This window comes from Phacochoerus africanus, chromosome 5 (genome assembly GCF_016906955.1).
Source record: "Phacochoerus africanus isolate WHEZ1 chromosome 5, ROS_Pafr_v1, whole genome shotgun sequence".
In the NCBI taxonomy this organism is placed as follows: Eukaryota; Metazoa; Chordata; class Mammalia; order Artiodactyla; family Suidae; genus Phacochoerus; species Phacochoerus africanus.
In genome coordinates, this window is record NC_062548.1 from 90,230,905 (window position 1) to 90,243,015 (window position 12,111).

A 12,111-nucleotide genomic window follows, 5' to 3' on the forward strand; every position below is an offset into this window, starting at 1 on the left:
AATCCATTATTGCATGTGTGTACATAGAATCATAGAATTGTATGTCGTCTTGAAGAATAGAATTTTACACTTCACGGTTTAGTCAAATCTATCCATCTTTTCTTGTTTGTTTGCACGTGTATTTTCCATTACTTCTTTCCCAGTTTCCTGTCTTAGACAGATGGGGGCCTGAGAGGCATGGGAGATCCCTGAGTTCCTGGGCTGGAAGTGGGCATGAGGCTGTGGTAAGTGGAGCCAAGAGGATAATTACCAGGTCAGTTTCCTATGGAGTTGCTGGGTTAGTAGTGCCAAGACCAATAGTCTAGGGTCAGATGCCAAATTCAGTCAGGACAATGAGAAGAGGAAGCTCTAATTCAAAGCTGATCCGTCTGACAGAGAAGGCAGTGCAAAGAGAGTTCAAACAGGGAGGAAGACAGACAAGCCAAGAATGATCCCTGAGAAAAAAATACATACAGCTACAAATTCTTTTTTAACCTGGTTCCTGCCACAGCCAAAAAAGTGCATATCCTCCACGTATCCTGAAGTGACTGATACAGCTGGGGAGTAGACACTTGTAAGGTCACAGAATTCTCTGTCATCCCGGGACTGAATATTTACTTATGTTTCCTTCAGTATTTACTGGTTGAGAGTTTACATGTAATTTTTATAATTTTTTTTTTTATTTTTACAGCCACACCTGTGGCATATAGAAGTTTCTAGGCTAGGGGTCAACTCAGAGCTACAGCTGTAAGCCTGTGCCACATAGCTGCAGCAACGCCAAGTTGGAGCCACACTTGTGGCCCACACTGCAGCTTGCAGCAACAGTGGATCCTTAACCCACTGGGTGAGGCCAGGGATCAAACCAGCATCCTTACAGAGACAATGTCAGGTCCTTGACCCACTGAACCACACGGGAGCTCCTATGATTAGACTAATTTTTAAATCTCTATGATTAGACTATTATATCCATATATATGGGTGAGATTGGTTTATACTGTACTAGCTTCCTCAGTTTTTATAAATAGGATATGCATAGTGGTCAAGAACATGAATTCTGGAGTCAGACTTCTTGGAGCCGAGTCTTCATTCTAATACTTAATATATAGTTAGCAATATTGCCTAATTTCTTGATATTGCACTCTTTTCTATAAAATTCAGGTTAAAATATTACCGACCATAGGGTTATCATGAAGATGAAGTGAGATATGTATGCAAAGCATAGAGCACAGTTCTGATAGAGATAGGAGATCAATATGTTTTTATTATTTTACTGATATTTGCAGCATTAAAGAAGGAATTATAAATAATAAAAGGGGAAAATGAGAATAACCTCTCTGATGTTGGATTGGAATTTAAAAATTCATGAGAAAAATGGCAGAAAAGGAGAATTTTCTACCATCATCCCACTATAGAACATCAAATTTTGGCAGTCACTCACAGATGAGAGTACTTTGTGGGGGTCTAGGAGTCCAACTGAGAAGTTCCAGCACATTGTTGGAGCAAAAAAATCTGTGAAGAGACGCAATGAAGAGCATCAGGAGAATAGTTTCATTTTACCTACCTAATTCTAGGGATCTAATGTACAGCATGGTAACTATTATTAATAATACTGTATTGTATACTTGAAATTTGCTGAGTAGATTTTAAGCATTCTTACTGCACATACCAAAAAAAAGTAAGTATATGAGGTAATGTGTTAACAGACGTAATTGTGGTAATCATTTCACAATGTATATGTATATCAATTAATATTCTACACTTTAAATATATGCAATTTTATTTGTTCTTTACACCTCAGTAAAACAGGGAAAAAACTATAAATATGAGCTAATGGTTTTGGATAAATGTAGAAACAGAAGTGTGTTTGTGTGTATACAAAAAGATAGAGAGAGAGAAATAATTATGACTATATGCATATATACATATATTCCCCAGCTTTGTTTGATGAGAGGGCCTAGAAGCAATGACACCCTAGTAGCCACAACCCCACCCAGTGCCCAGATTTGGTTCTGTAAATATGATTTGCCAAAAAATAAAAAGAAACCGAAGTTCCTTAGAGAAATGGCTGACTCCAGGGCTGGAACAGTGAGAGAACGAGAGGAGCCTGGAACATTTTGCAATGCCGAAAAATAAGTGATCAAAAAATGATGGGAGGATGTTCCTGGGTGTCACAACAGGTTAAAGATCCAGCATTGTTTCAGCTCTGGAGCAAGTCACAACTGTGGCATGGGTTTGATCCCTGGTCCCGGAACTTCCACATGCTGCGGGTACAACCAAAAATAATAATAATAATGTGGTGTGTTGAAAGAACATAGAAACCAACATGAAGAGGGTCCCAATGGCCAAATTTAGGAAAATTTAAGCACAAAATAAATAATGATAGTAATATAATCCATGGAATAAAACCAGTGTCCATAAGACCATATGATTAAAAAACCAAATAAATAAATAGAAGTAGGGTAAGGAAAGCTCTTTGTTACAGTAGAATTCCCAAGCAATAAATATTGAAGAAGTAAAAAAATATATATTGAAGAAGAAGAAATAGAAAATCACCTGTTGCCAAACACTGTATTTGTTCCAGAATTGTTTCTGGAAAGAGTCATTAATGGATGCTAAAATTGGTGGACTAAAATATGGAGAAATGAGACTTTTTTACATAATGTCAAAGTATCTCCCCAGAAGACACTTATTAATGGCAAAGAGAAAAAGTATCAAGGTCACAGAAGACAAAGGAAGATTGAGAAACTGTCCCAGATTAAAGAGACTAAGGAGACAGCTAAATACATTGTGTGATACTAGATTGTTGCATCCTAGTCCAGGAGAGGTCTGATATTAGTGATACAGTTGGCAGAATTTGAATATGGCCTATAGATTGTTTGGTGGTATTTGTTGGTGTTATTTTCTTGATTTTGATCTCTTTAATATTGTTATGTAACATTTAATATTTGGGGAAGTTAAGGGTATACAGGCATTCTTTGTACTATTTTTGCAGTTCTTTTGTAAGTCTGAAATCATTTCATAATGAGTTAAAAAATTAGTCTTTCTTTCCTGCTTACTGAAGTCTCTCTAGACTCTTCTAAAACCTATATTAGCAATAAACATATATTTGTATATAGATAGTTTTGTTCTATTTTATAGAAATGGGCTTGTATTATACATGGCTCTTTTTTTATTTCCACTCAGCAATTATATTCAGTTCTTTTTGGGTGTTGGTATATCTCACAATGACCTAGCTTAACTTCTGTCTCCATAAGATGGCCCCTGGAATACCATATCTCTACTTATATGACTTCACTCCTTGGTTACAGATAATGAGACTACAGTAAAGATCTGACTTAAATTGGAACCATCAGATTCTTTACATCAGAAATTTGAAATTGGGACCATAACATTCTTATTCAGACTGAGCTACTGTTTTGAGTGAAGGAAATTTTAAAACTTCAAAGCTGGAGTATAGCAATAACCTGATACGTAAACAGAGTAGAAGAGACAGTTGCTAGGCAGAGTGAAACAGAGAAGCAGGACAGGATATGAGACCTACCAAACTAATGATTTTATTATCCCATGCTCTTTCTGCCCTCATATCCCACAAAATGCAATGAATCCTTCTGATACATTCTCCTTTTAGACAGCTGCCAAGAGGCAGAAACCACACCAGTTATTTTTTTTAAAGAATAACTTGAGGAATTCCCATCATGACGCAGTGGTTAATGAATCTGACTAGGAACCATGAGGTTGCGGGTTCGATCCCTGCCCTTGCTCAGTGGATTAAGGATCCGGCATTGCCGGGAGCTGTGGTGTAGGTCGAAGATGCGGCTCGGATCTCGCATTGCTGTGGCTCTGGTGTAGGCCGACATCTACAGCTCTGATTGGACTCCTAGCCTGGGAACTTCCATATGCCACAGGAGCAGCCCAAGTTAAAAAAGAGTAACTTGATATAAAACTGCTAATTAGTTATTGCTGAACTGAAAAGACAAAAAGAAAACACTGAGTTATCCTGGAGGTAGCAATTGCAGAAAGCAAATACCATCATTATGGCTGGATGGAACAAAGGGACTATTACAATTTAAAACTTTCTGTCACTTCCCCTCCTCCTCCTCTTCCTTCTTCCACAAATAAGCAGATAAAGATATATTTTTCCCTTTTTTCTTACATAAAGGTAAATACTCTCTTGCACTTTGCTTTTTACACTAAAAAAAAAAATGTATCCTAAAATCTATCCATACCTGCTCACAGAGGTATTTGTCATTCTTTTTTGCAACTGTATAATATGCCTTTGTGTTGCTGTACAATAATTTATTCAGTTATTCAAGTAGGAGTTATTTTAATTATTTAAAAAGTATTTTAGGAGTTTCCACCATAGCTCAGTGGTTAGCAAAACTGACCAGCATCCATGAGGACACAGGTTCGATTCCTGGCCTTGATCAGTGGGTTAAGGATCTGGCGTTGCTGTGAGCTGTGGTATAGATCACAGATTCAGCTCAGGTGAATGTGGCTGAGGTGTAGGCTGGCAACTACAGCTCCAATTAGACTCAGACTGGGAAACTCCATATGCCACGGGTATGGCCCTAAAAGACAAAAAGACCAAAAAAAAAAAAAAGTATTTTAAAAACGTTTTCTAGAAATATACACTATCCCACCTCTAAGAGTAAAGATTAATTTCACCTATTTTTGTCCTTAATATCAGTGGAATTTTGTATAACATCCACTCAATTGTATAACATCTGCCTCTGTTCACTCAACGTTATATTATGAAAATCATCTATATTGTTCTGTATAGACTCAACATTATGAGAATCAGCTATATTGTTCTGTATAGTTCATGCTTTATGATGGATAGTTCATTCTATTTATTTATTCATTCATTTCACTGTTGATGGGCATTTGGGTTGTTCCCAGTTTGAGACTATTACAAAATAGTGCTATATGAACATCCTAGCACTTGTCTTTCTTATACATAGACAGACATTGGATATTTACTTAGGAGTTGAATTATTCTATTATAGGATGTACACATTTGGTTTTACTATATGCCATCAGTCTTCCAGAATATCAGTTTACACTTCCACTGGTAATATGAGAGCTTTGTTTATTCCATATCCTCACCAACCCTTAGTAATTTCATTTTAGCCTTTCAGGTGGGTGTGTATTGGTATACCACTGTGATTTCATTTTGCATTTCCTTGACGATTAATGAAATAGATTACCTTTTCATATATTTCTTTCTTTCTTTATTTTTGTCTTTTTGCCATTTCTTGGGCCGCTTCCATGGCATATGGAGGTTCCCAGGCTAGGGGTCGAATCAAAGCTGTAGCCGCCAGCCTACGCCAGAGCCACAGCAACGCAGGATCCGAGCTGTGTCTGCAACCACAGCTCACGGCAACGCTGGATTGTTAACCCGCTGAGCAAGGGCAGGGATCGAACCCGCAACCTCATGGTTCCTAGTCGGATTCCTTAACCACTGTGCCACAATGGGAACTCCTTTTCATATATTTATTGATCATTTGTATATCCTCTTTTATGAAATATCTGCTCAAATCTTTTGTCCTTTTCCTTTTAGATAGCGTGCATGTTCTTTTTTTTTTTTTTTTTCCATTTTTGACTGCCTCATGGCATATGGAGCTCCTGGTATATAGAGTTTCTGGGCCAGGAACCAAATCTGAGCCACAGTCTCGACCTAAGCTGCAGATGCAGCAATACCAGATCCCAACCCACTGTGCTGAGCAGGGGATTGAACCTGCTTCCCAGCACTCCCAGGATGCTCTTGAACCCCTTTGCCACAGCAGGAACTCAACTTATTATTTTTTGAAGGAGGGTTTTTGTTTTGTTTTGTTTTAATATTCTGGATACAAGTTGTTTCTTATTTCCTTTTTTTTTTCTTTTTCTTTTTAGGGCTGCACCTGTAACACATGGAAGTGCCCAGGCTAGGGATGGAATCAGAGCTGCAGCTGCCAGCCTACACCACAGCCCACAGAAATGTGGGATCTGAGCCTCCTCTGTGACCTACGCCACATCTCATGGCAACATTGGATCCTTAGCCCACTGAGCAAGGCCAGGGATCCAGCTTGCATCCTTATGGATACTAGTCAGGTTCATTTCCACTGAGCCATAACAGACACTCCTACAAGTTGTTTCTTGATGTCTTACATTGGGTTCCCCAGAAGGAACCCCTGAGATGAGGATTTAGTGCAAGTGATTTATCAAGAAAGTGCTCCCTAAAGAAAATAATATGGGAGTGTAAGTATAAGGAGAGGAAAAGGAAGAAGTCAAGCTAAGGTGTGACTTCAGGTAAAGTACTGTTGAGAGTAGCTTCAGCCTGATCCTCAAGGGAACTCAGGGATACTCTTTATACATTAGAGTTTGTCTCATTTTGAGAAAAGGGAGCTGGATTTTCATACTCCTGATAACATAATTCTGATATTTGTTACAACATGGATAAACTTTGAAGACATTATGCTAAGTGAAATAGAACAAAAGGACAAATATTGTATGATTCCATTTATATGGCATCCTAAATTAGCCAACTTTATAAAGAGACAGAAAGTAGAATGGTGGTTTCCCGTTTGGGAGGAGTGGGGGGGAATGGAAAGTTATTATGTAATGTCTACAGAGTTTCAGTTTGGGATTATGAAAAATTCTGGAGATGGATGATGATGAGAATTGTACAATTTGAGTATACTTAATGACACTGAACTGTACACTTAAAAAGTGTTAAATGGTAAATTTTATGTTATTTGTATTTTAACATAATAAAAAAAATAATCATATACATCATTATCAACTGGCATTTATCCCTGGGATGCAGTATAATTTAGCCTATGCAAATCAATAAGCATGATACACCACATTAATAGAATAAAAGGTTTTTAAAATCATATGATCATCTCAATAAATGCAGAAAACACATTTCACAAAATTAAACATCCTTTAGTGGTAAACTCTCAAAAAATTAGGTGTAGAATGAACACCCTCAATATAATAAAGGCCATGTATGACAAGACTACAGCTAACACTATACGTAATGGTGAAAAATTGAGGAGTTCCCGTCGTGGCCCAGTGGTTAACGAATCTGACTAGGAACCATGAGGTTGCAGGTTTGATCCCTGGTCTTGCCCAGTGGGTTAAGGATCCGGCGTTGCTGTGAGCTGTGGTGTAGGTCGCAGACACATCTCGAATCCCGCGTTGCTGTGTCTCTGGCATAGGCCTGTGGCTACATCTCCGATTCGACCCCTAGCCTGGGAACTTCCATATGCCATGGGAGCGGCTCAAGAAAAGAAAAAAAAAAAAAAAGACTAAATAAATAAAAGGTTGAAAGCTTTTTCAAGAACAAGACAAGGGTGCCCACTCATTACTTAGATTCATCATAGTACCGAAAAGTCCTAGCTGAGCAAGTAGGCAAGCAAAACAAATAAAAGGCAACCAAATCAGAAATGAAGTAGAATTGTCTCTGAAAACCCTAAAGACTCCATCAAAATTTTATAACAAATAAAAAAATCCAGTAAAGTTTTGTAGGATACAAAATAAATATATAGAACTTAATTGTTTTATGCACTAACAAAGACCATCTGCAACAGAAATTAAGAAAACAATTCCATTTACAATAGCATCAAAGACAGTAAAATATTTAGGAGTAAATTTAACCAAGAAGGTGAAACTGTAAGATATCAACGAAAGAAAATGAAGAGATTGGGAGCTTGGGGTTAATGGATGCAAACTATTGCCTTTGGAACGGATTAGCAATGAGATCCTGCTGTGTAGCACTGGGAACTATGTCTAATCACTTATGATGGAGCATGATAATGTGCGAAAATAGAATGTGTACATGTATGTGTAACTGGGTCACCATGCTGTACGGTAGAAAAAAATTGCATTGGGGAAATAATTTAAAAAAATAAACACACATACACACAAGAAAATACTTGTGAATACTTAAAATATCAAAAAATATCAATTTCTTAAAATATCAAAAAATATCAAAAGAGAATATCAAAAGAGAATACTTATAAATGGAAAAACATCTTGTATTCATGGATTAGAAGAATAAATGTTGTTAAAACATCTATAGTACCCAAAGTGATCTACAGATTCAATGCAGTCCTTTTAAAATATTTTCAGAGTTCCTATCTTGGTGCAGCAGAAATGAATCTGACTAGGAACCAGGAGCTTGCGGATTTGATCCCTTGCCTCACTCAGTGGGTTAAGGATCCCACATTGCTGTGGCTGTGGCGTAGACTGCCGGCTACAGCTCTGATTAGACCCCTAGCCTGGGAACCTCCATATGCCGTGGGTGCAGCCCTAAAAAGAAAAAATAAATAAATAAATAAAATAAAATATCTGATTTTCCTACAATGAAGATATACTCTTGTAAGTCAACCTGTGTAAGTTACAGTTTTTGGTAATGTGATTAATACTGAACATATTAAGATGTATAATAAGTATTCAAAACACAGATATGGATTACCTTTATTTATTGTAGAGCATTTTGCATAGCACATATTAATATATTTATGCACTATCACATTAATGGTATTTAAATTTTACTTTTAATATGTAAATTTTAACAATGTAAAATTTAATATGTAAATTTTAACATTGTGAACTTGAGATTCATTTTTGTATCCTCTACTCTTAGCAGTTCTTGGCACACAGTTGTGATGAAATTTATGAATAACCTGAATTTCAAAGAAAGAAATCTTTGTAGGTGGTTATGTTGAATAATGTGAGAAGGATGATTGAGAACCTCAGTGGTGGTATACACATATATTTGTGATGTAATGCTGGCATTTTTTAAATTAGGGTATGGTTGATTTATATTATTATATACGTTTCAGTTATACAACATAGTGATTCACAATTTTATTTTATTTATGTATTTATGTATTTATTTTTTAGTCTTTTCTAGGGCCGCTCCCATGGCATATGGAGGTTCCCAGGCTAGGGGGTCCAATCGGAGCTGTAGCCGCCGGCCTGCACCAGAGCCACAGCAACATGGGATCTGAGCCGAGTCTGCGACCTACACCACAGCTCACGGCAGCGCTGGATCCTTAACCCACTGAGCGAGGCCAAGGATCAAACCCGCAACCTCATGGTTCCTAGTCGGATTTGTTAACCACTGAGCCATGATGGGAACTCCTGATTCACAATTTTAAAGATTGTACTCCACAGAAAGACAAATACCATATGATATCACTTATAACTGGAATCTAATATCCAGCACAGATGAACATTTCCACAGAAAAGAAAATCATGGACTTGGAGAATAGACTTGTGGCTGCCTGGGGGGAAAGGGAGGGTGTGGGAGGGATCGGGAGTGTAGGGTTATCAGGTGCAAACTATTGCTCTTGGAATGGATTTACAATGCGATCCTGCTGTGTAGCATTGAGAACTATGTCTAGATACTTATATCGCAACAGAACAAAGGGAGGAAAAAAATGTATACATGTAAGGATAACTTGGTCCCCATGCTATACAGTGGGAAAAAAAAGATTGTACTCCATTTATAGTTATTATAAAATATTGACTACATTCCCTGTGCTATACAATATATCCTTGTATCTTATTTATTTTATACATAGTAGTTTGTACCTCTTAATCCCCTAGCCCTATGGAGTTCCTCCCCTCTTTCCTCTCTCCAGTGGTAACTACTAGTTTGTTCATTATATCCGTGAGCCTATTTCTTTTTTTATGCTCACTATTTTGTTTTCTTTTTTAGATTCCACATGTGTAGTATTTGTAGATAATATAATGTGTAGTATTTGTCTTCCTGCCTGACTTATTTCACTTAAAATTATACCCTCCAGGTCCATCCATGTTGTTCCAAATGGAAATTTTTCATTCTTTTTTATGGCTGAGTAATATTCCTCTGTGTGTGTGGCGGGGGGGTGTATCACATCTTCTTTATCCATTCATCTGTTGATGGACACTTAGAATGCTTCCATATCTTGGCTATTGTAAGTAATACTGCAGTGAACATTGGGGTGCATGTATCTTTTACAGTTACTCTTTTGATTTTCTTCTGATAACCCAGGAGAAGCATGTATTTTTATATCACCAATCATAACAAACATTATTTAAGGTAAGTTGAACTATCACTGGCACATGAATATGAAATAACACCCTAGACAATAATTTATTTTCCTTTTACCAATAGAGGGCAACATGAACAAACTGTTGGGTGGGTTGTCATAGTGTTCATAACCTCTTGTCTGTCAATAAGTCCAGAAAGTCAGTTTTACACTTGCAATTAACAAAAGAAGGATTCTCTCTCCCTGTCTCTCCCTGTCTCTCCTTCCCTCCTTCTCTCTCTCTCTCTCTCTCTCTCTCTCTCTATATATATATATAGATATAGATATAGATATATATATCTATATATATATATATATGTTTTTTTTTTTTTTTCTGACTGCACCTGGAGCATGCAGATAGGTTCCCCAGGCCAGGGATCAAACCCATGCCACAGCTGTAACCAGATCCACAACAGAGACAGCACCAAATCCTGTTGAGCCATGGGGGAACTCCAAAATCAGTGCACTTTAATCTATAAACTTTATCAGGAGGAACTCCTATCTGGTTTCTCTGCCTGAAGACTTACCTTTTTCTATTCTCCCCACTACAGTACTGCTAGTATTTTCTTTTTAAAAGAGAAATCTGATACCATTACCTTGTTTTAAAAAAGAAATCTTTTATTGAACCCTGTTGCTTTTAGGATAAAGGCCAGTTCATTAGTACAGTATTTTGGTTTTTTCACAGTATGACCTCAACTTTTATTTCCCACTCTTCTCCACCCCTGGGAAATTATGTTCTTCCTCTATAGAAGGCTGTTCGTGACTCCCAGACATATCATGCTCTTCTGTACTTTGACGTGTTGCTTCTGTTTTTTTTCCACCTGGACTTCCCCTCCCCACTAAATATCTAATTTTCATTTGAGACCTGGCTGAAAAGTCACCTCTCTGTGGAGCCGTTCATGACTCTCCATTAAAAATGAGCCTTGTTTCTTCCTCAAGTAGTACCTATCACACATTGCATTGTTTTTGTTTTTTGTTTGTTTGTTTGTTTGTTTTGCTTTTTAGGGACCCACTTGCAGCATATGGAGGTTCCCAGACTAGGGCTCCAATCTGAGCTACAGTTACCGGCCTACACCACAGCCACCACACCACAGGATCCGAACATGTACTACAACTCATGGCAATGCCAAATCCCCTTCACTATTATAGAATAATCAGTTTGTCTGTATTTCCTCGTTGACTCCAAGGTCCCTGAGGTTTCATGTGTCATAAGGAAACGGCTTATTCATCTTTGTATCCTCAGTGCCTGGCTCACAATAATTACTCAGAATACACATTCACTGAATGGACAAAGGAAAAGAACTGAACAGGAAGTTCTCATATTGGACAAAACCCTTTGACCAAATTTTAGGCTGACAGTACATCTAGGGCATGTGGATGGTGTTTTTCATGAGTTCAGGAAGCATCAGATGTTACTAAAAGATTATTTTTGAAACGTAGGATTTTCTGGGGGAATATTAGTTTCTTCACCACTTCTTAGTGGCCAGTTTGTTTTGTTTTGTTTTGTTTGTAGTACCCATGTAGAATGGGGTCCTTTAGTGCAGAAGTACAAGGATGTTATGTTATTTACAGTTTGGAGAAATCCTGGTAACACCAAGTCACTTGATTTCCAGGTCAGGCGGAATTCCACTCTCCTGCTTCTCTGCAGACAAGAGTGATGTACAATCTGTGTGTCCTTGGCACAACTGGTAACCAATTCCAGTCTCATTTCTGCCTTTATGCTGAGATCAGCATTCAGAAGTGCAGTGAGGGGAGAGGAAACATTCCTTTCATGATTCTACCTCTGACTGGAGCACCACAGTATGTTTAAGAGCACATGATCTATATACCAGTAAGTAGACACAGATGATGTTTTGTAGAGGTGGTCATTGCTATACCATCTGCCAGGTTCTGCAGTTTGTTAAAAGGGGAAAAAAAAGAAATTAGTTTGGCAGGATTTGCTCTTCACAAAATCATGTTGATTTTTGCCAGTTGTATGTAATTTGATATGCTCTTGCAAAATGAGTAAGAGAAAAGTACTTTCATATGGAGCAACAGGAAAAATGTGGCCATTGTTTTTATGACCTTT